General features: G+C 47.7%; 1 protein-coding gene across 1 annotated transcript in view; it reads left to right on the forward strand.

The window, feature by feature from the left end:
* The window catches only part of TMEM184B (transmembrane protein 184B), a 43718-nt gene continuing 31623 nt past the window's right edge, over window positions 1-12095 (forward strand). Inside the window, exon 1 of the mRNA XM_044985589.1 lies at window positions 1-225. The gene's annotated coding sequence lies outside the window, so the exon portion shown is untranslated. The remainder of the gene's footprint in view (window positions 226-12095) is intronic.

A 12095-nucleotide genomic window follows, 5' to 3' on the forward strand; every position in this document is an offset into this window, starting at 1 on the left:
GGGCCTCGCGCTCTCTCTGCGCTTGCGCCGCGTTGACTCCCCGAGAGACCCGGCTCCCACCGTTCCCGGATCGCGGCGCAGACACGGACACGGGCAGCGCCAGGGGCTGCCGGGGACCCACTGGGGGCGCGCGACCGCGGCATGGGCTCGTGAGGGCCCCGCCCCGCCCCTCCCCTGAGCGAGCGGGACAGAGCAGCCCCGGGGGGAGCCCGGCCCCGCTGCACGGTGAGACTGGGCGCTGCGGGCGGGCGGGCACGGGGCTGGCACAGAGGCGCTGGCACGGCGCAGTGGTGCTGGCTGGCACTGAACGGCCCAGTGCAGAGTGGTGCTGGCTGGCACGATATGGCACTGGATGGTATGGCACGGTGGCGCCGGCTGGCACAGAGCAGTGGTAGTGGTTGGCACAGCACAGTGGCGCTGGCTGGCACGATATGGCACTGAATAGCATGGTGCTGGCTGGTATGGCATGGTGGCACTGGTTGGTATGGTACAGAGGCGCTGGCACATCACAATGGCACTGGCTGGTATGGCACAGTGGCACTAGTATGGCACGCTGGTGCTGGCTGGCACAGAGCGGTGGTAGTGGTTAGCACGGTGCAGTGGTGCTGGCTGGCACTGAACGGCCCAGTGCAGAGTGGTGCTGGCTGGCACGATATGGCACTTGCTGGTATGGCACAGAGGCGCTAGCAGGTATGGCACGGTGGTGCTGGCTGGCACAGAGCGGTGGTAGTGGTTAGCACGGTGCAGTGGTACTGGCTGGCACAATATGGCACTGGATAGCATGGTGCTGGCTGGTATGGCATGGTGGTGCTGGCTGGTATGGCACAGAGGTGCTGGCACAGCATGATGGCACTGGCTGCTATGGTACGCTAGTGCTGGCTGGCACAGAGCGGTGGTAGTGGTTAGCATGGTGCAGTGGTGCTGGCTGGCACGATATGGCACTGGATAGCATGGTGCTGGCTGGGCGCTACGCTGTGGCATGGTGCTGCGTGGTATAGTATAGTACTGATTGGTGTGGTGCTGGATGGCACGGTGTGGTGCTGGGTTCTGTGGCATGGTACTTATTGGCACGGTGTTGAGTGGCACAATATGGTACTGGCTAGTAAGCTGCTGGGTAGTACAGTGGGCACTGATTGGCACAGTGCAGTGGTGCTGGGTGGCATAGCATGGTGTGGTGCTGTATAGTACTGACTGGCTTGGTGCTGAGTGGCATGATGTGATGCTCGATAGCACGGTGCAGGATGGCATGGTACAGAATGGTGTGTGTGATGTGCTGTGTGGCATGATGTGATGCTGGACACTAAGGGGCTTGGCGGTGTGATGTGGTGCTGGGGGGTACAGTGTGGTACTGATTGATATGGCGCAGGGTGCTGAGTTGCAAAATGTGATGCTTGATACTAGGGATGCTGGCTGTCTGGCACAGTGTGTGGTACTGGGTTGGCCCTGAGTGGTAGCGATTGGCTCATGGGGTCGGGTGACCCATGGTGTGGTGCGGGGTGACACTGAATTACATAGCATGGTGCTGTGTGGCACAGCTTGGTTCTGAATTGCACTGAGTGGTATATAGAGGTACGAGGCAATGTGGCATCATAATGCTGAGTGGTGTGTGGAACACGATGTAAACTGTATTATTAGTCAGGTGTATGTTTATCTATGAGTTGTAGATTTAGAAGGTGTGTATTTAGAACAATAAGAAGGCTGTGTATGTGCAGCGTGTATGTATGTAACAGTGTGATGTGTGCTTGTGGTATATGAGGGTGATATACAATGTGACAGACACTGTAGAATGCATTGTATGTGTGCTGTCCGATGTATAGCGTGCGGCCAGAGAAACAGTAGTATGGACCTATGGTAATGGTACTCATATTGCCTGTTTAAATTAACCAATCTAAAGGAGCACTACTGTGTTCTTAGGACTTTGGTTGCTATGTAAGATGAAATTCAGTGCTGGCAGATGCAAGGTGATGTACTTTGGAAGGAATAATTTGAAAAACTCATGGGTTAACTGTAACTCAGGAAAAGGAGCTGAGCATTGTGGACAGCTCCATAAAAACTTCTAGTCTGTATGCAGCAAAACAGGTGTGGGAAGAAGGGGAGCTGGGATAACTAAGGAAAACATTGAAAATGTAGTGCTGGTATAAATCCATATATGTGATCATATGGAATACTAACAAAAGGTCACAGTAAAAATAGAAGGGGCTCAGAGAGGAGCAATGCAAATGATGTGTGTGGAGCTGGCTGGAAAAATCAAAACACTCTGTGGAGACGGTTCAGTTTCACCAAATTTTCTGCCAGTCAGCCTGTCCAGCTACTCCGCAACCTGCCTAGGAGTGTGGGGAGCCTGGGCTTTCCAGGGTCTGTGGCGCTGGAGCTGCCTGCCACACAGACTGCTACAGGGCTGGGACTTCTTTCCCTTTTGCAGAGAATTTTGAAATTTTTGGTTCCTAATCAGAATGAAATCAAATTTCAAGATACCAGTCCCCTGTGAAATGGAATTACCTTTCTCTACCCAGTTCTTCGTTGTTGGTTTAGTAAAGCACTTTACTAGCTATGCTCGTCTTAAACCAATGGCCTTTTGAGTTCTGTGATTGGGGTCTTATTCTTTCATTTCATGTCCTCATTTTAAATAGTTTATATTTGCACTGATGGATATGGAGATGGGCCCCTTTCTTTACCTGCATGCTCCTCTTAGTAGAAGTGTCTGTTTCTATTTCCCGCAGTTCAAAGGAAGTCACAAAGCTCTTGCTAGTTACAGAAATGGCTGGTAGGAGAAATGAATTTTATTTCGCATTTTTATTGCTTTTTAGCACTAGCTTAGTTCAGGATCCCACTGTGCTAGGTGCTGCACAAACACATAGCAAGAGAGTGAGTGTCCCTGCCCAGAAGAGAATACAGTCTAAATAAACAAGACTGGTGAGAGTGAGTATCCCCATTTTACAGATGGGGAACTAACGTACAGCAAGGTAAGGGCTTGTCTATATGAAGAGTTAGTGCATGGCAAGCTGGGGTGTAAATCTACCTCATGCTGGCCTGCCAAGCACTGACTGACTGTATGAACCCTGCTGCTGAACACTAAAAGTTCTCTAGTGCACTTTGATCTACTCCAGTTTCCATAGGCAGCTTGTGAAAATATTTTTTGGCGGAGGCTTCCTGCCTGCACTCACCCACCGTAGCAACTCCTGTCCCACAGGGCTGGGTCCAGCTCCCTGTTTCAACCCATTGGCTCTCACTGCTCGCAAGTTTTGAAAAAGTCTAACACAGTGTCACTTGACATGCAATTTGCATGTGGGCAGGACCAATCCCCCCCCTCCCCACACACACCACCCCGTGATGTCCCACCCATCCTGCCCCCTTCCTGATCTTGGTGTCGGTGAATGCAGGGCCTCAGATTTCCCCTGGGACTCTTGCCTTGTCCCAGCAAACCTCATCCCAATCCTCAACAGGGAGACTCTACTCCATGCCAACCCCAATTCCTCTTCTTTGGAAACCCCTCCCCCCCAGGAGCCCCATTGGACAGGTCTCTCTGGCTCACCTGCTTCTGCTTCCTAGACACCACAGTTCCTCTTCCCCATGGTCTGCTCCAGACACTGCTCCTGAGCCTCCCTGCCTGGGAGAGCCTTCTGCAAATGGCACTCTTGAAACTTCAGCCTTCCAGGGAAGTGCTGCTGAGAGCCAGGAGCCAATACCCCCTGTTGGGACTGATGTATCTAGCTGCACCTGCTGGCAATCCAGCCCACAGGCAGGGCCCTCTCTTAGCAATGCTCCATCCCTGAGGTTCTCAGCCTTTTTCCTTCTGAGCCCCTCCCATCCCCCAGCATGCTATAAAACCTCCAGGGCCCACCTGTGTCACAACAACTAATTTTCTGTATATAAAAGCTAGGGCAAGCGTTAGGGGGTAGCAAACAGGGAGATTGCTTGGGGTCCCATACCACAGGGAGCCCCATGAAGCTAAGCTGCTCAGGCTTCGTCTTCAGTCCCAGGTGGTAGGGCTCAGGGCCTCGGGCTTTAGCTCCATGCAGTGGGGCTTCGGCTTTCTGCCCTGGAGCCCCAGTGAGTCTGATGCTGACCCTGCTTGATGGGCCCCCTGAACCTTGCTTGCAGCCCCCCAGGGGGCCCCAGACACCTAGCTGAGAACCACTGCTTCATCCCACTCTGCCCCCTTCCTGGCTCTGGCATCATCAGATGTGGGACTTAGTCTGCCAACCTGAGTGGCTCAGAAAATGACAAGGCAGAGATTGATTGTGAAGGGCTGAGCCTCCTCTAGCCGTAGCCACCCTCTGCCTGTGCACGTTTCAAGGTGGCGTTGAGCAAAGCGTACTCCAGAGCTTTTAGTGCATGGTGTGGCAAGGTCCACACAGACTAGTGTGAGGTAGATTTATACCCCAGCTTGCTGCGCACTAATTCTTTGTATAGAGAAGCCCTAAGTGACTTGCCCAGGATCACACAGGGAGTCTGTGGCAGAGCAGAGAATTAAACTCGGGTGTCCCAAGTCCCTGGTCAGTGCCTTAACCCACAACCCTATCCTAGTAATGGTTATATATTGAAGTCAGATAAGACAAGCGTTATCACATGTGTCAATCGTGCAGGAATCTACTGTGGCTGCTTTTCAAATGTCTTTCAAGTCATTAAGACTAGACTGAGCACTAGAGAATGTGCTGCAAGGAACAATTAGATGTGTGTGTGCATGGGGGAGTAAAACGTGGCCTACTGACAATAGGCCTTTTCCTGTGATTTTTAAGGAATCTATTTCACTTAAAGTTAGGACATTTAACTGCTGAGTGTGAAGCTGCTGGAATGAGAATCAGTACCTCCAAGTCAGAGGTCTTGATCCTCTCCTGTAAGAAAGTGCACTGTTCTCTCCAAGTGAGTGGGGAGCAGGTGCCCATAGTGGAAGAGTTCAAGTATCTAGGTGTCTCGTTCACGAGGGAGCGGGAGATTGGCTGGCGGATTGGTGCGGTGGCAGCAATGGTGCAGGCGCTGTACCGATCTGTGGTGGTGAAGTGGGAGCTCTCGGACAAAGCTCTCTGTTTACAGGCCAATCTATGTCCCCATCCTCACCTATGGTCATGAACTTTGGGTAATGACTAAAAGGATGAGATTGCAGGTACAAACAGTGGAAATGAGGTTTCTCCACAGGGTGGCTGGGCTTATTCTTGGAGACAGGATGAGGGGCTCGGCTATTCGGGAGAGCCTGGAGTAGAGCTGGTACTCCTCCAGATTGAGAGGAGCCAGCTGAGGTGGTTCAGGCACCTGATAAGGAGGCTTCCTTTGGAAATCTACCAGGCTTGTCCCACTGGGAGAAGGCCCCAAGGCTGACCCAGGACACGCTAGAGCAGGGTCCTGGAAAGTGCTAAACGCCACCAGCAGCTGTTTGGTGGCTTGGCGGCGGGGCACTTAGGCGGCGGGTCCTCTTTTCCCCACCCCTGGTCCCGCTTCCCTTCCAGCGGGTCTCGCTTCCCTTCCCCCCCCCCCGTCTCGCTTCCCTCCCCCCCTCTCGCTTCCCTCCCCCCCCCCCCTAAGGGGGGGGGGAAGGCTCCAGGAGAGGGGCGGAGGCGGGAGCCTCCCGCAGGGAGCTCCGCGGGCCGCATGCGGCCCACGGGCCGCGTGTTTGAGACCCCTGTGCTAGAGGGATTATATCTCCCAGCTGGCCTGGGGACGCTTGGGAATCCCCCAGGAGGAGCTGGAACCTGTTGCAGATGTAAGGGAGGTCTGTTCCTTCCTACTTTCCAGGCTGTTGCCATGACCCTCACCAGGAAAAGCAGCATGAAGAAGAAGACCTTTTAAAAAAAAGTGAAATGTGAATGCTGCTTTTCCATTCCTGCCGTCCTCTTTTCTGACTGTTCTATGAATGTTCCATAGCATTGAGGAACCTGAGGCTATGAAGCACTACATATTTCTCTTGTCTGAGGCTTCAGGTGGGTCTGTGCAATATGGATTATATAGCATCACCTCATTGAGTAATTGTACTTTGCTACTGTGCTATAGAATAGGGGTGGCCAAACTTACTGAGCCTTCGAGCTGCATGCAACAGTCTTCAGAAGTTTGAAACCCAGGGTGCATCTGCTGGAGCTTGGAGCTTCAGCCCCGTGGGAGGCGCTTGATGGGGCTCCGGGCTTCAACTCTGCTTCTGCTGAAGCCCCAATCCCTGGCAGGTGCACCCTGTGGGGCAGAAGACCTGAGACCCCCCCCCCCTCCCTGGTGGGCAGAGGCCCCTACCCACCACCCTGCTGCAAGGCAGAGGTCCCAAGCTGCCCCTCCCCCATTTGGTAAGTGGAGAATGTGGGGGACATGGGGAGCTCCGTGAGCTACACTTTAATGGTAAAAGAGTCGCATGTGTCTTGGGATCCACAGTTTGGCCACCCCTGCTATAGAACCTTCCTCGTGCATGTGAACACTACTGACTACTCTTGTAACGAAGCTTCTGTGTGTTTAGAAACTAAAGCCTCTTTGCCTTTTGAGGGCTATAGTGACTGCACTCTTATATCAGCCTCTTGAAGGTCTGGGTGTTCTAGGGAACAGTGTTCTGCTGTTTTGCCCACCCATCAGTTTTACCTTTTCTGTTGACTGTAGGTGCCACATCTCATCCCTCTTTCTTCTCTCATGACCCCTGTGCTAGAAGAGCAGCTTCCTGCCAGAGCATTTGGGACTTGGTTAAAGTAATCTAAAACTGATTATGGTCATAACATAGTTTAAACAAAATATTTAGCTAAAATAGCCCTTAAAACATAACAGCAGTTGTGACTAAAAACCATCACTTAGTAAAGCTTTTCCAGTTATAGTCTAAAAATTGGGAGGGAGAGATTGAGGCCCATATCTAGATGCTGCATGTTCCACCCCCTGAAGGTCATTGCAACATGAACTCAGTCAGTTTAAGCAATGATAGTGGGACTTCTGAAAAGTGAGCAGTGTTTCAGAACACCCACCAGTATCAGTTGGAATGAGGTTCAAGGAGAAGATTTTGTTTGGTCTCTCACGATTTAAAACCAACAGGGTGTTTTTGTTTGTTGTTATAGTACAAGTGAAGTGGCTGAGTAGGCAACGGAGCAACCTGTATCCAGGGATGATGCATTGTGCGGACAAGTCCCTGAGAACCTCACTGCAGCTGGGCATGACAATGCCTTTAAACCCCCTGAGGTGCATAATTTACAGGAAACTTGAAAGGGGGAATAACTAACACATTCTGCCTGCAGCATCAAATGTTCTTTAAACCACACAATGGGTGGTGTTGGATTTTTATTCCCCCTTCTTCCCCCCATCCTCCCACTCAAGGTTGTCACTGCTCAGTGACAGTAGCAATATTTGAGGGATCAGGAGTGTGGTATGTAAGGGTACGTCTTCACTACCCGCCGTATCGGCGGGTAGCAATCGATTTCTCGGGGATCGATATATCGCGTCTCATCTAGACGCGATATATCGATCCCCGAACGCAATCCTGTCAACTCCGTAACTCCACCAACCCGAACGGCGGTAGCGGAGTCGACATGGGGAGCCGCGGACATCGATCCCGCGCCGTGAAGACGGTAGGTAAATCAATATAAGATACTTCGACTTCAGCTACGTTATTCACGTAGCTGAAGTTGCGTATCTTATATCGATTTTCCCCCGTAGTGTAGACCTGCCTTAGGACATGGGAGGTAGTTGTCCCACTCTGCTTGGCACTGGTGAGGCCTCAGTGGAGTATTGTGCCCAGTTCTGAATGCCACACTATAGGAAAGATGTGAGCAAATGGCAGAGAATCCAGAGGAGAGCAACAAAAATGATAAAAGGTTTAGAAAACCTGACCTATGAGGAAAGGTAAAAAAAATGGACACATTTAGTCTTGAAAAGAAAGGAGGGGGGGACCTGATAAGTCTTCAAATATGTTAAGAGCTGTTATAAAGAGGACAGGATAAATTGTTCTTCATATCCACAGAAGGTATTACTAGAAGCAGTTGGCTTAATATTTATCAGAATGGATGAAAATCAATCTCTTTATTTAAATCAGATTTTTTATTGTTTAAATTATATATTTTTTCTGTTTTAAAAGTAGACCTGTTTAAAATGAAAAAAAAAGAGGAGAGAGGGAATGAGATCTATTAGTTATAAAAGTTTGAAGAATAGCCTAAGTAATTTAGGAGACTGTCTCATTTTCAAGAGACATAGGCAAGTAGGAACTTAAACTCCAGTCAGTTTCTATGAAAATTCTCCCATGATGACCTGAAATAATCAGTTTAATTCACGGACTACAGTTAATCCCTCTCTTCCTTTAATAAATCATTTATTTGTAAATGTGGAACATGTTTTGATAAGAGAAGTGTGTGTATCCAAAACATTTAAGGTTGTTTCATTTAATAAAAACAAACAAATTAAATACTGTAACATATAATATTTAATTAAATTCCAGTTACCTTCCTAATGCAGCTTGACACAAATCATGAGCAAAAGTTATCTAGTAAATAAGCAATATATCATTCACTAATTTCTAACATACTAAAATGTACCATTAAGAATCTGAAAATATTAAGCTACACATTTAAGCAATTATATATAGTTAACCCTTTGAGATAGCAAACAGATCAACAAAATCTAGTTAAAAGGCTCTATTTAGTGTAAATCAAACATTTTAATGGTTATATCAACCAATGAAAATGCACTTTTCTTAGAAAATTAGTACAAATGGAAAAGTTTATTAGAATTGACTTTAACTTGAGGCTTACCTCTTGGTGATTTAAATCAATCCACCCTGGCAATAAGGGAGAGGTAGGTTAAATATTAGGAAAAACTTTCCAACTATAAGGATAGGTAAGTACTGAAAGAGGTTACCAAGGGAGGTTGTGGAATCTTCGTCACTGGAGGTTTTTAAAAACAGGTTAGACAAACATCTGTCAGGGATGGTCCAGGTCAGGGGTAGGCAACCTATGGCACGTGTGCCAAAGGCGGCACATGAGCTGATTTTCAGTGGCACTCAGACTGCCCGGGTCTTGGCCAGTGGTCCGAGAGGCTCTGCATTTTAATTTAATTTTAAATGAAGCTTCTTAAACATTTAAAAAACCTTGTGTACTTTACATACAGCAATAGTTTGTTATATATTACAGACTTATAGAAAGAGTCCTTCTAAAAACGTTAAAATGTATTACCGGCACATGAAACCTTAAATCAGAGTGAATAAATGAAGACTCGGCACAGCACTTCTGAAAGGTTGCCGACCCCTGGTCTAGGTTTACTTGGTCCTGTCTCAGCATGTGGTGGTGAGATGGGGGAAGGTGGAGTAGATGACCTCTCAGGGTCCCTTTCTATGATCAGCCAGTAGGAACTGCTGTATAAAAGAGAGTGACCAAGAGCAGGGAGTGATGGTGTCATTGTCTCGCCTTCCTGATTCCAACCTAAAGAGACTCACCTCCTCCTGGGGATGTTGTGATTCTAGCATCCCCACCTGGATTTGGTGGCAAAGGGCAGTCTCCACAGTTTAGGAACGAATGAATAATTGCAGTGTGTTGTCTAGAGTTGCAGTAAAGCCTTAAGGAGAAGGGGCTGACCAACATCCTAAGGGCTGATGCCCCCCACGCCTCTTGTGGGGTTTTAAAAACATGAAATTAGCACTATTGGAAGCTGCTGAGTTGATTGCTCAAGAGTCTACGTAGCAGTTGTCTGTTTACTGCTGCCTGTGCTTTGGATAACGTAAGCTGCGCCCATGTTGCCCTCAGCCTGTGTATCTCAGGTGGCTCTGGATGAACCATCTCCTATGACAGATGAGGCAGGTGTTTCTGACTCCATGGCTTATCCAGTCCTTGTTGACTCTATATGCCTTTGTCAACAAGGGTATCAGTTAATGCTAATTGTGAGAGTTGTTTAGACTTGTGGCCACCTGCCCTGCTACATTCGCTTAGATTATAAATGGCAATAACTTTATATGGCATTTTAGGCTGGAATTTTCAAATTTGACTGCCTAAAGTTAGTCACTTAAATTCCTGTTTAGGTGCATACATCAAAGGGGGTCTGATCAGGCATCCATGTTTGAAAATGTTGAACTTAATATTTTTTTTTAATGTCTCCCACTCCCCCCCTTTCCCAGCATATAGTTTCTGAGGCTAGCAAATGGATTATTATTGCTTAAGTCTGGCATAGTGGGGATGTAGAATTGCTTTGGAATATATCACTGTATCTATTGGTGTCTGTCAGCTTGAAAAACAATATCTTTGACTTTTTCACAGATCTGCAACCTCTCTAGTCTGCCGTGCTGTGGCTGGCAGGAAAGATTAAATTGCTTCTAGCCACTCAGACAGCGCAAGTTGCCCTGGGAAGAACAAGGGGTTGGGCCTAGGACTTTTTGTTGAATGTTTGGCTGTGATTGGCCCACTGGTGCTATCTTTCTCTTTTATCCTTGTTGAGATATGAGAATAGTTTCTGCCTTCAAGAGTTGCGTTCTGTTTTTGAACATCTAAACTTAAGTATTTAAAAGATGACATCCTACAGTGACGGGCCACTGGCTTATCTTTTAACTAGCTAAAGTGGGACACAGACACATCTAGTCTTGTTCATCTCTAAGGGGAAAGAATTCCCCGTCCAAGAGCCCAGGGAGTCCTGATTTTGCTATTAGAAACTAACATCTATTATAATACAATTTGATCTTTTTCATTGTTCTTGATCAAGTGAGGGAGAGACAGGACTGAAGAAATTGGTGGAGCCCAGTGTTCCCGGGAATTACCGAGGGCATGTACTCTGAGCCCTATTGTCCTAAAGTCCTCAGGAACAACTACCTCAAATGCTGCATTAAAAATAAGAACAACAAGATGATTTTATGATCAGTAATAACATTTGTAGCTGTATGTGCTAAGAAAAGGGCATTTGAATTTATTTATAGGGATGTTTATAGCGCATATCACTGTAGGATCTGAGCACCTTTGCATCAGGGAATCTCATGCCACAGAAGTCAGAAGGGGTGTTCCTGCCCCTGCTCTCCTCCATGTACATCACTACACAGTTGACTTAGTGCATAATGAGGTGTCTAGCTTGTTCTGATAAAATGACGGCTGGATCTCCTACGGCAGATCCAGTGTGGCAATTGGAGTAAACATCTGCTCCAGTATGAAAAAGTTACTGCCTTGTGCAACTTGATGTTTGGCTGCCACTACTTGCATGCTACTGAACGGTTTCACTTTTGATAGCACGCTGGCCTGTTTAAATGCTGTTGACCGTTTTATTCAACCCTCTCCACAGTCCCTTCATCTTGCTTCTCAGAAATGAATGGGAGCAATGTGGAAGGGGATATGATACAAGTGAAAGGGAATCTGGATTAAGTTCCTGTCACATCTTTTGTTTGTGAGAATTTGGAAAATTGAACAGAAACCTCCTGTGATGTTTTGTAAATACTCATTTCAAACACCACCCTCTTGAATTCAGTCTTCCCACCTGCTATCACAGAACCTCTACTTTGTTGTCTCCTTGGGGGGGGGGGGGAGACAGGACTGGAGTGTATATGTGGGTTGGGAGGATATCCCCACCACACAAAGGGGACTGGAAGGCTGGGGGGATATCCCCTCCTCCTCCTCCTCTCTTGTTTCCTGTCTCCTTCCAAAAAAGGGACTGGTTGTGGGATGCTGACCTATTATAATGTGGGTCAGTCCACCAAAAAAAAAAGGCAGGAGACAGACAACAGAAATTAATAGAGCAGAAAAAACTCTGTGGGAGGATGAGAGTGCGGCTTCGGGTAAAAGGAATTTATTGTCGATCCTGAGTTTCTGAGGTGGGGGTAGTGGGAGCTTTTTTTCAGCATGACTTTGTGTATTTGATTAGTAAGAAGTGGGGGAGATTAATAGCAGAAAGGATAATTGAGGTACAACCAATAGGATGGGCAAAGGAGAGAGGACTTTGATGTGTTAGGTGGAGGGAGGTAGGATTTGCTTTTTCTGAGTTTAATTAATTGAAATCAGGAAAGAAATTGTCATTCTGTGGAAGATTAAATTGTTTGTGTACAATGAACGCTGTTTATGTGCATAGTCATGGGATCATCCCCTTAACGTGCACTTAGACTGAACAGTTGTATGTTCTCTCTGCTAAGGTTGTTTTGCTCATTCGTCTCACCCTTACAGAAAAAATGGTCATGTTCCAACCATGTT

The sequence above is a fragment of the Mauremys mutica genome, chromosome 1 (assembly GCF_020497125.1).
Source record: "Mauremys mutica isolate MM-2020 ecotype Southern chromosome 1, ASM2049712v1, whole genome shotgun sequence".
Lineage (NCBI taxonomy): Eukaryota > Metazoa > Chordata > Testudines > Geoemydidae > Mauremys > Mauremys mutica.